We start from the raw sequence: 15,978 nt of genomic DNA, 5'->3' as shown, positions 1-15,978 counted from the left end.
ATCACCATCTTTCAGCTCTTAATTAACAACTAATTTCTTTTCACAAACAAACTGTTGCTGCCTATCCCAGATACATAATTAACATGTTTTCCTCCTTCAGCCATCCAAAAACAGACTCAAAGATACCTTCCAAGACTAAAATTTCCTCAAACACCTTTGTCTTTCCAAGATCTTAATGACAGACCATAATGTACATGCTCCCAAGTAATTTAATGCTCAATATCCAGCCTTTCCAGGCATCTCCCTGCCAGCGATGCTGCTTCCCTTGATTATACCCACAGATCCAGCAGAGACAACCCCATCTTTTAGAACCTGCCTAAGATTCCAAGCTGTCTTCTCCCAAGCCATCTCATCAGACTGCAGACTCCAGAGACATGCTGAGATCCAGAGACAGCACCACCTCTTGGAACTGGCCAAGCTGCCTTCTCCCAGCCATCTCATCTGACTGAAGATGCAGAGACACATGCCAGACTGCAGAGACACACGAAAAATTCCAGAGATGTTCACTAAGACACAGAAACATACCCTGAGATGGAAGACAGATCCAGACCTTCCAGCCGCAGATGAACTCTTTTGCCAAAGTTACATAGCTAAAGTAACATGTTAGTGAGGAAAACATTATGTCTATTTAGATTAATCAAATGTCATTACCCTCAAACTGTACAACATGTATTTAATTGATTCAATGATTCCTTGCTTCCCCAACCAGACCCTCAATTCCCATTACCCTTGGTTTAATTATGCTGTACCCCACGGCCTGCATAGTGTTTTCTTTTAACTTCCTAATCCAAAATTTTCATTACAAATGACACCTCTCCTAAAAGAGAGGGAATTGTGTGTGGTGAGCTACGAGAAAAAGCCAGGTGCCTGGCCAAACTAGCTTTTGAAACCTGGATACCCACTGGGACAAAAGGCATTCAGCTCTTCCTAGGTCTCTGGCTCTCTCAGCTCCAGCCAACCACAGAGAGGTCCATGGACAGAGGTCACATAGAAGTAACAACCCTATATGTGGCCTACATACATCTTCAATAACCTACACCTTCAGAGATTCCCTTTCTTTTATGAAAGAGAAGAGAGTGGGAAGTTGGGCTGTAGAAGGGCATCTTGGGTTGGCATGGGCATGGAACTCTGAGACTGCAGGTGTTTGGCCACGCCCCCAGAACCCAGGGCCCTGACACTCGATCTCATCTCCATTTAACCTGTACCATCAGTCACATAAGACACAGAAAAGGGCGTGACTAACAGGTCTCTGCCTCGAGATTTACATATTAATGAGCTATCTAAAGGCGGGGGGCATAGCTAATTAGGTTATCCCCTCCCTATTCCCTCTTCTTTCCTACTCCCCATATAAGAGTGTTTCTCCTGGCATTTTGGGGGGGGGCACATTCACATCCAGATCCAACTACCATCATGGACAATAAAATTTTCATCTCTTAGACTCCACGTGTCTTCTGGGCCTGGGACTTTCTCGTGAATGTGGGAACCCACCCACAGGAAAGCCTCTGGGAACCTCTCGAATTCATTGTTTTTAATAGCTGAGTAATACTCCATTGTGTAAATATACCACATTTTTTGAAACCATTCCTCAGTTGAAGGACATCTGGGTTCTTTCCAGCTCCTGGCTATTATAAATAAGGCTGCTATGAACATAGTTGAGCATATGTCCTTGTTATATGTTCGAGCATCTTCTGGGTATATGCCTAGGAGTGGTATAGCTGGATCCTCGGGTAATGCTATGTCCAATTTTCTGAGGAACCGCCAGACTGATTTCCAAAGTGGTTGCACCATCTTGCAGTCCCACCAACAATGGAGGATGAATTCGAGAGGTTCCTTGGTAAATGGATGGAACTAGAAATTATCATCCTGAGTGAGGTAAGCCAATCACAAAAGAAGACACATGGTATTCACTCACTGATTATTGGATATTAGCCTAGAACCTTGAAATGCCCAAGATGCAACTCATAGGCCACATGAAGTCCATAAAGAAGGAAGACCAAGTGAGGGTGATTCGGTCCTTCTTAGAAGGAGCAACAAAATACTCAAGGGAGCAAATATGGAGACAAAGTGAGGGACAGAAACTGAAGGAGGGACCGTCTCAAGACCACCCCACCTGAGTATCTATCCCATGTGCAATCACCAAAGGTAGATGCTGATGTGGAAGACAGGAAGTGCATGCTGATAAGAGCCTGATATGGATATCTCCTCAGAGGCCTTCAAGAGTCAGACATATTCAGAGGCAGATGCTCACAACTAGCCATTGAACTGATCATGGGGTTCTCAATAGAGGAGTTAGAGTGAAGACTGAAGGAGCTGAAAGGGTTTGTGGCACCATGAGGAGAGCAACAATACCAACCAACCACAGCTCCCAGGGTCTAAACCACCAGCCTGGGAGCACTTAGGGGGGGATCCAGGGCTTCAGCTGAATATGTAAAAGTGGAGGGCCCTGCTGGGCATAGGTGGAAGAAGAGAACCTTGACCTCATGAAGGCTGGATGCCCCAGGGGGTGGGAATTTTGAGGGTGGGGAGGTGGGAGGGGGGGGGTGTAGATAGAGGTTACATCCACAGAGAAGAAGGAGGAGGGGCGAGGGGATTGGGGGTTCCGAGGGGGTGGTGGGGGATGGGGTAAGGGGACAACATAGGAAATGTAAATAAATCATCCAATAAAAAAAAAAAAAAAAAAAAAAGGAAAGCCTCTGGGACTCCTCTGCCCTGTCCCTGGAGGCTACCTCTGTGTGGGCCCAAGCCATCCCCATGGGAGTTTTTTCCCATAATAATCTACAAACATCTGTCCTTATACCCACTGAAGATTAGAGTCTTTATGCAATATAAAGAAACTTCTCTTTTCAAGAGGCAGACATCCCTACAGAAAACCACAACCAAAAAAGATACAGAATTATGGAAATCTATACCAAACAGTACATCTGCAAAACACAAAGGGAACATTGCTGAAGATGTGGAAAGAGGATTGGAAGCTCTAGACTACCAGTGAGCATGCTGTGAGATTGCATCTACTAGTAGTGTGAAAAGCTATAGACAAATCTTGACAAACACAATGGAATTTATAGGAGCTGGAAAAGGATGACAGTAGTGAGCATGGCAAACTAGACAGAGACAATACCACAGGGTCTCAGCCCTACACAAAGAAATATAGAAAACTAAAAGCCAAGGAAGAGAAGATTTGGCTTTCCCTAAGTAAGAAAACCAATTGGTTGTCTGGTGCTAAACTATATTTTTTAACTATAAATACTTATAGTAGATGTATTTATTTAAATGTAAGTGTATGTTTCACGAGCATGCACTTATGTGCACTATATAGGGGTTCAGAATCAAGCATAGGACCCAATGGAAGAAGAGTTACAGACAGTTAGATAGATGGGAATCTTCAGGTTGGTACCATAAAAGATCCTAAATGGTCTAAAAATGTTGCAATCACTCTTATCTGCTGGGCCATCTCTCCTGAACCTAAGGTACCTTATTTGAGGTAGGGTACCAACTGAGGGTCAGGTAGTCAGTTGGCTGGATGTCCAGGATGAGTTTACACTATAGGCTGGTGTCTTCTAGATGACACAGCCTCGAATAAAATGTGTCTGTGTGTGTGTGTGTGTGTGTGTGTGTGTGTGCTCTGAACTGCTGAGGCAGATGTACCAGGATGAGGAAACAGAGTCTTGACCTGAAGCTGAACCCACAGATAATGATCCAGAAGATGCAGAATGAATCTCCTTCATAGGGGACTTCTTGCTGAACTAACTACATTGTCTTAAAGAACACAGTCAGGGCCTGGAGATTAGGAGTCCCAGATGTGCCTGAGGCATGACAAGCCTCCTTATCTTGTCTCTACATTTCTGTGAATAAACTGACCAGTAGAGGGTTCAGCCCCTAGGGGACTGGAGAAAGTATGTGTTCTACTTGAATGTGATTCTACTTGTGCTGAGTAAGGTGTGTTGTGGGACCACACTTTCACTGATAAAACTATGCAATATTTTGATAGACCATGATGCCCCATGGTCATAGGAAATCCAATGATAGCCCATCTCTGTGAGCACTGATGGAAAGTAAGTTCTAACAACAACCTCATATCCTGCTTCTAGAATGTGTTCACTTTCATAGTCTTGTGTAGGAATGCCTCTGTGCTCACAATTACATCCCATCCCAAGGATGGTTCTGCACAGAGAGTGGTTTTTAAGAGCCCTTCACAATTAGCTTGACAGTTCTGTGCACATAACAAACCAAGGAGACAACAGAGGGAAGTAAAGGGTAGAAGATAATGCCATAATTGACTTTAATGTATTTTACTACCAAGATGGCTCAGATGATAATTTCCTTGATCTTACATCTGGAGGTCATAGAACAGCTCAAAAATAAAACTGAGGTCAGTGACATGGGTAGCACACAAGAGGAGAACAATCAGGTCATAGATTGGCCTTATATTTACAAAATGGGGGAAGCCAGTGTGGATCCTGTCCTGATGGAGGCATATTTAGAATTGCAGAACTGTCTTTCTGATTCCATAAGACACCTTTTCCTACTACCCTAATATCCTTCATATCACGTTACCTGAGGACTCAGTCCACTGAACACAATTTTGATTTCATTGTATCTAAAGGCATGAATCCAGGAACTCTGTGGTGAATATACTTCCTCGAATTTTATTTCTCAGCATCCAAAAACAATCTCCTATTTACTGCCAACAAAGGCAAAGGCTGGTCTTCATATCATAGACATAGCATTCCCAACAACAAGAGCAGGTGGCTATAGCAAAAATAACTGTCTTAGGCTGCATTTTGGCCATGAGTATTTGCATGAGCTCAGGACACAGTTTAGAAAACTTGTTGGTTTGGCTGAATCTCAAAATTTAAGCATTTCATCTTCTTAATTTCTAAAAGCCTCAAACTGATTTGTTTGCATTAATTTTATATCCATCCACTTTGCAGGAGTTGTCTATCAGCTGTAGGAATTCTCTAGTAGAATTTTTGGGTAGCTTTTGTATACTATCCTATAATCCACACATAGTTTCACCTTGACTTCTTTTCCAATTTGCATCTCCTTGATCAAATTTTGTTGTCAAACTTCTCTAGCTATAACTTTGAGTACTATACAGAACAATTAGGTAGAGACTGGGTAATGCATTGCTGCGTTTGAGGTTTACCTGGTCTACAGAATGTGTTTTAAGACAGCATAGGCTACACAGAGAATCTCAGCCTTGAAAATCAAATAAACAAATAAGTGAAATTAATAAAATGGAAACAAAGAAAACAATACCAGAATAAACAAATCTAAGTGGTATGTTTTAGGAATGATAAAGAGTATTGACACAACCTTGGCAGGACTATCCAAAGGAAACCAAATATTAAACCCTTATTAACAAGATGTGAGGTCAACAGAGACTGAAGATTGTAAGAATCAGAAGAGAAATTGAGAGTGTTATTCTAAGAATAACTGTATATCATTGCTTTAAAAACCTGTACTCCATGAATTTGGAAAACAAAAAGGAAATACTTAAATTTTGAGATTCAGCCAAATCAACAAATTTAAACCAACTAGATGTCAACAGCCTGCTAATGGTGGTGGCACACACCTTTAATCCCAGCACTCCTGAGGTACACTTAGACATATTTCTACCTAAGTTCAAGGCCAACCTTGTCTACTTAGTGAGTTCCACAACAGCCAGGGCTATGGACAGAAACCTAGTCTCAAATAAACCAACACACACAAACAAAATCAAAGAAGTCAGCAGCCTAATGACAACAATAACACATGAGGAAACTGATGAAGTAATCAATCAAAATTCTTCCTGCTAAAGAAGTCCAAGCCATATTGATGTACAGTAGAACTCTACCAGACTCAAAGGAGTCTCAGTTCTATAGTCAACCTGGAGGTTTTTTCTATTCTTATCCTTTGTGATGGGTGGAGGAGCTTGGAGATAGGGTTTCTCTGTGTAACCTTGGCTATCCTGAAGTCTGCTTTGTAGACCAGGTTAGATTCAAATTCACAGAGATCCACCTATCTCTGCCTCTTCTGTGATGAGATTAAAGGTGTCACATCAACCACGCCCAGAACTAGGCAATTCTTCCTACAAAAATGAAGAACAAAAGAAGAAGAAGAAGAAGAAGAGGAAGAGGAGGAGGAGGAGGAGGAGGAGGAGGAGGAGGAGGAGGTAGATGAAGGGGAAGAGGAAGAGGAAGAGGAAGAGGAAGAAGAAAAGAGGAAGAGGAGGAGGAAGAGGAAGAGGAAGAGGAAAGAAAAATTAAACAATTAAACAGAGTCCCTTCCAAGAACATAACTAAGTTATCATAGAAGCTTTGTATAGATATACCCAGCCAATATTTTATCTTCTGCTCTTGCATCTACAATAAATCATTAGTTCCCTTATTATGACCTTTGGTTAACTGTTTTACACACTCATGGAAGGTGTTCTAAGTCATAAATGCCTGCTTTCTATCCCACAAGGAATTAACTCATGGTATTTGAATACTGGCAGAGTTCTCATTGCAGGTTTAATATCATAGAGGACTTAATGGCACTCCTATAATAAATAGCTGAAAACTTTATAGTAGAAACTTAGGAACTCTTACAAAATCATCTTTAAGAATTAAGAAGTCATCAATTTGGCTGTATAGCACCATTTTAAGAGAATAAATCTTTATTATTCTTCAGAAATATGCTCAAAATATGGGTCAATACCTAGTGATTATTATATGTATTTAATAATAACAGGAAAAGAGTATTAATTTCTGAATTCTTCCTCAATGTAATCCCTTTGGTCTTGCCTAGATTGGCAAATCATTCATGCCTTACAGTGAAACCATCTCATGAAAATTATCTTCTCAATTTTGGATTTTCCAAGGTGGCTCCTGGCACAAATTCATAAAAATGGAGAGGAAAATATCTTTTGGGTGCCCATCCCAGATTAATATATTTAGAACCCAACTCCTACACCTAAGGATCAAGGAACCTGTGAGAAGTTTGGGCAGAAGTATTATAAGAGCAAGAGGACCATGATTTCCCATATGAGGTAGTGACTTCCATATATGACAAAAAGCTGCAACCAAAAGTCATAACAGGGTCACCTAAGCAAGATGTACACAAAGACAGCATGAGTTGACACCCCAAAATGGATGAGGAAAGTCTCACAAAGCCCCATTCAGGAATAACGAACTACTGAGATATGAGGTTTGTTGATATCAGGCTTCTTGACTTCTTTATATATTTTGGAAATTAACCCTCTGCCTGGTGTAAAGTTGTTGAAAATGTCTTCCCATTCTGTAGGGTGCTGTTTTGTCCTATTGATGTGGTCTTTTTGCTTTGCAGGAGCTTTTCATTTTCTTGAGGCACCACTTATTGTCAATCTTAGGGAATATATTATCGTTGCTCTGTTCAGGAAGTTGTCTCCTAAGCCAATGAGTTCAAAGTTATTCCCCATATTCTCTCCTATCAGGTTCAGTTTATCTGGTTTTATGCTGAGGTCTTTGATTCACTTGGACTTTCATGATGTGTTTGAGTAAAGGTGGCCCAGAAATTGTGGGAGTGGCTATCCAATGTCTGGTCCAGTTTGAGACCCATGCCACAAAAGGAAGCCTACTCCTGATACAGCTTGAAGGACCAAAAACCAGAGACCAGATGGCCCAGAGACCTAGGACAGAATCAAACACAACTAGCTAAAAAAATAAAAGCTCAATGAAATGATGCCTAATGATATTCTGCTGTACACATAGATTGTTGCCTAGCCCAGTTGTCTTCAGAGAGGCTTCATCTAGTAACTAATGGAGACAAGTGCAGAACAAACCTTAGGTTTGGAGAATCAATCTCAGGAGGGAAAAGAAAGATTTATGAATCAGATGGGTAAAATTTGCCACACGTATACCCACAGAATCAATAATCCTGAATGCTAAGTGGCTCAATAAGTTTGATCCAACAATCAGGGAGCCTGCATGCATCTAACCTAGGCCCTATATACATGTTATAGTTGGGTAGCTTGGTGTTTTGTGGGACTCTTTAACAGAGTGGAGCTGTGTTCTGATGTTTTTGTCTTCTCTTTTCCCCTTCTGCCCCTACTGGTTTGCCTTGTACAACCTTAATGTCTTAGTTAGGGTTTCACTTAAGTGAACAAATACCCTGAACAAAGCATCTCTTATAAGGACAACATTTAATAGGAGCTGGCTTACAGGTTAAGAGGTTCAGTCCATTGACATGAAGATGAGAAAATGGCAGCATCCAAGCAGGCATGATGTAGGAGGGGCTGAGAGTTCTACATTTTAATCTGAAGGTTGCTAGCAGAACACTCACTTCCAGGCAGCTAAGTTGAGTGTCTTAGAGCCTATGCCCACAGTGACACACATACTTCAACAAGATGGTACCTCCTAATAGTGCCAATCCTTGGGCAAAGTATATTCAAACCATGACATTTCATTCCCTGGCCCCCATAGGCTTGTTGAAACACATGAGTATATGGGAACATAAAAGCACAATTAGTCCAACTTCCAAAGTCCCCATAGTATATAACACTCTCAACAATGTTAAAAATCCGAAGTTCAAAGTCGCTACTTGGACTGTAATCCCCAAATCAAGACAGTAAACAAACTGGGCAAACTACAAACTCTGCATCTCCATGTCTGATGTCAAAGCAGTTTTCAGATCTCCAAAACCTTTTTAGTATTTGCTGCAACAAACTTCTTTTCTTGGGCTGCTTTCACTGCTTGTTGTCAGTTATCCTCAGCAAATAGTCCACAGCTCTGGCATCTCAAACATCTTGGACTTTCCAAGGCAATGTTACAGCTCCTTGTTTCAGTGTCTGGGATTCACACATGATATTCTGGGCTCCTTCAAAAGTGTGGCATCACTTTTAAAGCTCTATTCTCTGTAGCACTATCAACTCATGTTGATCCACTCCATTGCTGCTGCTATGCTTGGTGATCATCTCATGGTACTGACATCTGCAATACACTGGGGTCTTCCCCTGAAACTAGGCTTCACCAATAACCTCTCATAGGGTCTCTTCATGGTGCCAAGCCTCAAAATCTTTGCATGACCCCTTCAGTCCTGGGACATCAAGAATAACTGAGGATGCACCTTCACCAATGACCTTCCAAGACCTCTCATGGAGCCAAGCCGCAGCTTTTCCTTATGACTCCTTCAGGCTTTCAAAACCAGTATGAATTGGGTGCCTTGTACACATAACCAAGTACAGCTGCACCATGAGGTACAGCCTTGGTTACCTTTGGAATACAGCTTCTTTGTGCTCTCAGAAAACACTTCCCAGATTTCACCTCAGTGATGCTGGTCTCTTCTTCATCACCGCTAATTGCTTAGCTCTAGCTAACTAGCTTTAATTGTCCTGGTAGTCTTCTCCTCTTGACTATAAAGCCAGAGCCATATGGACAAACCTGTCAAGTTCTGCTGCTTGCAGAAGCTGGAATTTGGTCCTCTTGGTCCATTATTTCATCACTGGCTTTGGCATATCCAACTGTTTGATTGCCTAAGTTTGGCTTAAGTCCTGGATCTTGCTCTGTAGACTGACCTTGAACTCACAGATCTCTAGACTTGTCTCTGGGGATTTAAGGTGTGTACCACCATACCTGCATTTAAGCTTTTCTTTACCTAGATCTTGCTCTGTCTCAGACTGGCCTTGAACTCAGAGATCTGCTTGGCTTTATCTCCTGGGATTAAAGGTGTGTACCACAATCCCTGGATCAAATTTAGCTGGGTAAAATCTTGCCCTAAGGTCACTACTCAATTAATTCAATTAAATATTCTTGAGCACAGGATTCAGCTCCATTTCACTTCCTGGGGCCCCATTAATACTCAAACTTTATATTTTATATTTTGTCTTTCTAAGATTGCTGTGCTAATTCAAAACATGCTTTCTAGGACTTAACCAGAGAGCAAATTCTATGGTGAACATTTCTGAGACTTCCTTTGAAAATGGAATTAATCTGAGTCTCTTCACCTTAGCCTCAGGCAAACTCTTCAGACAAGGGCAAAGAGGAGCCATGTTCTTCACCAAAATAATACAAAACAGTCTCTATACCACATACTGAAGTTCTTCTCCACTGAATCCCCTTAGGCCTCTTTCACATCTGTAACATACTCATGTGGGTTTTGTTTGTTTGTTTGTTTGCTTGCTTGCTTGTTTTGTGTTTGGCTTTTAATTGTTGTTGTCTTTGTTGTTTTGAGACAAAAACCTCACTATTTAATTTTTGGATAACGTAGAACTGAATACACACTCAAGTACATGCTCACAGTAATGAACACACTGAAACAAAATACACAAACACAGACATTAAAAACCACAAACACTAATTATATCCACACATAAACAAGTGCATAAAGATACACACACAAGATGAGTCAATCAAGTAAAAATTGGCATTCAGACTTCTAGTTCAGTGTTTAATTTCCCGAAAGAAGGTCAGATTCAATTAACCAAGAGATGGAAAAATTAATCTTTAACAGCATTAAATGGGTGGAGACTCAATGGACCAATGAGATAGAAGGTCTGGAAGGGATGTTGGATTATGTGGGGGAGAGATGAGGAGGAAGGTATATGAAAGTCAGAGGAATCCAAGTAGAATGCCAGAGTCCTGAACCTTGAAGTCACTGCCTGGTGGGGCTGGGAGTAGGAACCCTGTAGCCAGTGTCCACATCAGGTAAGTAATTTAGCTCCACAAGGAGGCTTCTTGCTTGCTGGCTAGTCTTATCATCATTCAGGTAAAAATTCTTTTCATATTTATAATATTTCAATAAAAACTAATAGACTTCAGGTTTAATGAGAAATGGGATTGCATGGGAATTTTCTCATTTTATTTTTTATTGGATATTTTATTTACTTTTCAGATGTTATCCCCTTTCCCTATTCCCCACCACCACCCAGAAACTTCCTACCCCATCCCCCCTCCTCCTGCTTCAATGAGGATGTGCCCCACCCACCCACCCACCCATTACGCTGTCCTCGAATTCCACCACACTGGGGCATCCAGCATTCACAGGACCAAGGACCTCCTCTCCCACCTATGCCCTACAAGGCCATCCTCCCCTACATATACAGCTGGAGCCATGGATTCCTCCCTATGTGTTCCCAGGCTGGTGGTTTAGACCCTGGTAGCTCTGGTTGGTTGGTATTGTTGTTCTCCTCATGGGGCCACAAACCCCTTCAGCTCCTTCAGTCTTCTCTCTAGCTCCTCCATTGGGAACCCCTTGATCAGTTGAATGGTTAGCTATGAGCACCCACCTCTGTATATGTCAGGCTCTGGCAGACCTGGAAGGAGACAGCTATATCTGGCTCCTGTCAGCATGCACTTCCTGGCATCCACATCAGTGTCTCTCTTTGGTGACTGCACATGGGATGGACACTCAGGTGAAACAGTCTCCAGAAGACTCCTCCTTCAGTTTCTGTCCCACACTTTGTCTCCATATTTGCTCCCATGAGTATTTTGTTACTCCTTCTAAGAAGGACCGAAGCACCCACACTTTGGTCTTCCTTGTTCATGAGTTTCATGTGGTCTGTGAGTTGTGTCTTGGGTATTGCAAGCTTTTGGCCTAATATCCAATTATCAGTGAGTGCATATCATGTGTGTTCTTTTGTGATTGGGTTACCTCATTCAGGATGATATTTTCTAGTTCCATCCATTTGCCTAAAAATTTCACAAATTCATTGTTTTTAATATCTGAGTAATATTTCATTGTGTAAATGTACCACATTTTCTGTATCCATTCCTCTGTTGAAGGACAACTGGGTTCTTTCCAGCTTCTGGCTTTTATAAATAAGGCTGCTATGAACATAGTGGAGTTCCTTGTTAAATGTTGGAGCATCTTCTGGGTATATGCCTAGGAGTAGTATAGCTGGGTCTAAAGGTAATGCTCTGTCCAATTTTCTGAGGAACTGCCAGACTGATTTCCAGAGAGGTTGCACCAGCTTGCAATCCCACCAACAGTGGTGGAGTCTGCCTCTTTATATCCTTGCCAGCATCTGATATCACTTGAGTTTTTTATCTTAGCCATGCAGACTGGTATGAGGTGTAGTCTCAGGGTTTTTTTTTTATTTGCATTTCTCTGATGTCTAAAAATGTTGTACATTTCTTTAGATACTTCTTGGCCGTTTGAGTTTCCTCAGTTGAGAATTCTTTGTTTAGCTATGTACCCCATTTTTAATAGGGTTATTTGATTGTCTCGAGTCTAATTTCTTGAGTATTTTGTGTGTATTGGTTATTAGCCCTCTATTGGATGTAGGATTCTAAAGATCCTTTCCCAATCTTTGGTTGCCATTTGATCCTATTGACAGTGTCCTTTGCCTTACAGAAGCTTTGCAATTTTATGGGTTCCCAATTGTCAATTCTTGACCTTAGAGCATAAGCCATTGGTGTTCTGTTCAGGAACTTTTCTCCTGCGCCCAAGTATTCTAGTTTCTTCCCCACCTTCTCTGCTATTAGTCTCAGTACATTTGGTTTTATGCAAAGGTCCTTTATCCACTTAGACTTGAGCTTTATACAAGGAGATAAGAATGGATTGATTTGCATTCTTCTACATTCTGACCTCCAGTTGAACCAGCATCATTTGTTGAAAATGCTGTAATTTTTCCACAGGACTACTTTAGCTCCTTTGTCAAAGATCACATGACCATAGGTGTCTGGGTTCATTTCTGAGACTTCAATTCTATTCCATTGATCTTCCTTCCTATCTCTGTAACAATGCCATGCAATTTTTATCACTATTACTCTGTAGTACAGTTTGAGGACATGGGTGGTGATTCCCCCAGAAGTTATTGTTGAGAATAGTTCTCAATATCCTGGGCTTTTTGTTAGTCAAAATGAATTTGCAAATTGCTCTTTCTTTTCTTCTTTCTTTCTTTCTTTCTCTCTTTCTTTTTTTCTTTTTTCTTTTCTTTTTTTTTTTTTTTTTGGTTTTTCGAAACAGGGTTTCTCTGTGTAGTTTTGGCTGTCCTGGAACTCACTCTGTAAACCAGGCTGGCCTTGAACTCAGAAATCCACCTGCTTCTGCCTCCCAAGTGCTGGGATTAAAGGCATGTGCCACCACTGCCCAGCCAAATTGCTCTTTCTATCTCTGTGAAGAATTGAGTTGGAATTTTGATGGGGATAACATTGAAACTGTTGAATGCTTTCCACAAGATGGTCGGTTTTACTATATTAATCCTGCCAATCTATGAGCATGGGAGATCTTACCATCTTCAGAATTCTTCTTCAATTTCTTTTTTCAGAGACTTGAAGTTCTTGGCATAAAGATTTTTCATTTGTTTTGGTTATGTTCACACCAAGGTATTTTATAGTATTTGTGGCTATTGCATCGAGTGTTTTTCCTTATTTTTTTCCTTAGCCTGTTTATCCTTTGAGTAGAGGAAGGCTACTGCTTTGTTTGAGTTGATTTTATACCCAGCCACTTTACTGAAGTTGTCTATGAGGTTTAGGAGTTCTCTGGTGGAAGTTTGGGGTTCACTTAAGTATACTATCATATCATCTGCAAATAGCAATATTTTGACTTCTTTCTTTCCTATTTGTATCCCTTTGACTTCTTTTTGTTGTCTAATTGCTCTGACTAGGACTTCCAGTACTATATTGAATAGGTACGGAGAGAGTGGGCAGCCTTGTCTAGTCCCTGATCTTAGTGGGATTGCTTCAAGTTTCTTTGCATTTAGTTTGATGTTGACTACTGGCTTGATGTATATTGCTTTTACAATGTATAGGTATGGGCCTTGAACTCTTGATCTTTCCAAGGCTTTTACTATGAAGGAATGTTGAATTTTGTCAAATGCCTCTTAGCATCTAGTGATATGATCATGTGTTTTTTTTCTTTGAATTTGTTTATATAGTGGATTACATTGATGGATTTCTGAATATTGAACAATCTCTGCCTTCCTGGGATAAAGCTTATTTGATCATGATGGATGATTGTTTTGATGTGTTCTTGAATTCAGTTCATGAGAATTTTTATTGAGTATTTTTTGCATCGATATTCTTAAAGGAGATGGAGCTAAAGATTTCTTTCTTTGTTGTATCTTTGTGTGGTCTAGGTATGAGCGTTATTTTGGCTTCATGTTGATTTTCTCAAAGAACCAGCTCCTGTTGATCCTTTGTATAATTCTTTTTGTTTCTACTTGGTTGATTTCAGCCCTGAGTTTATTTCTTGCCTTCTAGTCTTCATGGGTATATTTGCTTCTTTTGGCTCTAGAGTTTTCAGGTGTGCTGTCAGATTGCTAGTGTATCCTCTCTCCAGTTTATTCTTGTGGGCACTTAGAGCAATGGAGTTTTCCTCTTAGCACTGCTTTCCTTGTGTCCCACAAGTTTTGGTATGATGAGCCTTCATTTTCATTAAATTCTAAAGTTTTTAATTTCTCTGTTTATTTCTTCCTTGACCAAGCTATCATTGAGTAGATCATTGTTCAGTTTCCTCCTGTATGTGGGCTTTCCATTGTTTTTGTCGATAGTGAAGTTCAGCCTTAGTCCGTGGTGATCTGATAGGATGCTTGAGATTATTTCAATTTTCTTGGATCTGTTGAAGCATGTTTTGTGACCAATTTTATGGTCTATTTTGGAGAAGATATCAGGAGGTGCTGAGAAGAAGGTATATTCTTTTGTTTTAGGATGAAATGTCCTAGAAATATCTCATAAGTCCATTTGGTTCATACCTTCTGCTAGTTTCTCTGTCCAGTTTCTGGTTTGTTTTGTTAGTTTTATTTTGTTTTCCGGCCTTTTACTGTGAGGTAATGTCTGTCTTTGTCACTGAGGTATGTATCATGTATGCAGCAAAATTCTGGGTCCTGTTTATGTATTCAGTATTTTAGTCTACATCTTTTTATTGTGGAATTGAGTCTATTGATGTTAAGAGATATTAAGGAAAACGATTGTTGCTTCCTGTTATTCTTGTTATTAGAAGTGGAATTATGTTTGCGTAGCAATCTTCTTTTGGGTTTGTTGGAAGATTACTTTCTTGTTTTTTCTAGGTTGTAGTTTCCTCCTTGTGATGGAGTTTTCCATCTATTATCCTTTGTAGGGCTGGATTTGTGGAAAGATATGTTATAAATTTGGTTTTGCCATGGAATATCTTGGTTTCTTTATCTATAGTGATTGAGAGTTTTGCTGGGTATAGTAGGCTGGGCTGGCATTTGTGTTCCCTTAGGGTCTGTATGATTTTAGTCCAGGAACTTGTGGCTTTTAATAGTCTCTGGTGAGAAGTCTGGTGTAATTCTGATAGGTGTGCCTTTATGTTACTTGACTTTTTCCCTTACTGCTTTTAATATTATTTTCTTTGTTTTATGCATTTTTTTTTTTTTGGTTTTTGGTTTTTTAAGACAGGACTTCTCTGAGTAGTCCTGGCTGCCTTGGAACTCACTCTGTAGACCAGGCTGGCCTTGAACTCAGAAATCCACCTGCCTCTGCCTCCCAAGTGCTGGGATTAAAGGAATGTGACACCACTGCCCAGCTGTTGATGTTTTGATTACTATGTGAACTGAGAATTTCTTTTATACTCTAGTCTATTTGGAGTTTTGTATTCTTCTTGTATGTTCATGGGCATCTCTTTCTTTAGGTTAGCAAAGTTTTCTTCTATAATTTTGTTGAAAATATTTACTGGCCTTTTAATTTGGGAATCTTCATTCTCATCTATACCTATTATCCTTAGGTTTAGGCTTCTCATTATGTCCTGGGTTTCCTTTCTGTTTTGGCTTAGGAGCTTTTTGCATTTTGCATTTTGCTTGACAGTTTTGTCAATATTTTCCATGGTATCTTCTGCACATTAGATTCTCCCTTCTGTTTCTTGTTTTCTGTTGGTGATACTTGTGTCTATGACTCCTGATCTCTTTCCTAGGTTTTCTATCTCCAGGGTAGTCTCCCTTTGAGATTTCTTTATTGTTTCTACTTCCATTTTTAGATCCTGGATAGCTTTGTTTAATTTCTTCACCTGTTTGGTTGTGTTTTATTGTAATTCTTTAAGGGATTTTTGTGTTTTCTCTTTAAGGGCTTCTACTTATATACC

At 40.3% G+C, this 15,978-nt stretch overlaps 1 pseudogene; it reads left to right on the top strand.

Moving 5' to 3' along the window:
- Positions 1-10,524: 10,524 nt before the first annotated feature.
- The window catches only part of LOC114638578, a 50,400-nt pseudogene continuing 44,946 nt past the window's right edge, over positions 10,525-15,978 (top strand).

The sequence above is a fragment of the Grammomys surdaster genome, unplaced genomic scaffold, assembly GCF_004785775.1.
Source record: "Grammomys surdaster isolate TR1022 unplaced genomic scaffold, NIH_TR_1.0 100, whole genome shotgun sequence".
In the NCBI taxonomy this organism is placed as follows: Eukaryota; Metazoa; Chordata; class Mammalia; order Rodentia; family Muridae; genus Grammomys; species Grammomys surdaster.
Note: the sequence above shows the minus strand (reverse complement) of the source record. Positions and strands in the feature narration are given on the sequence as shown.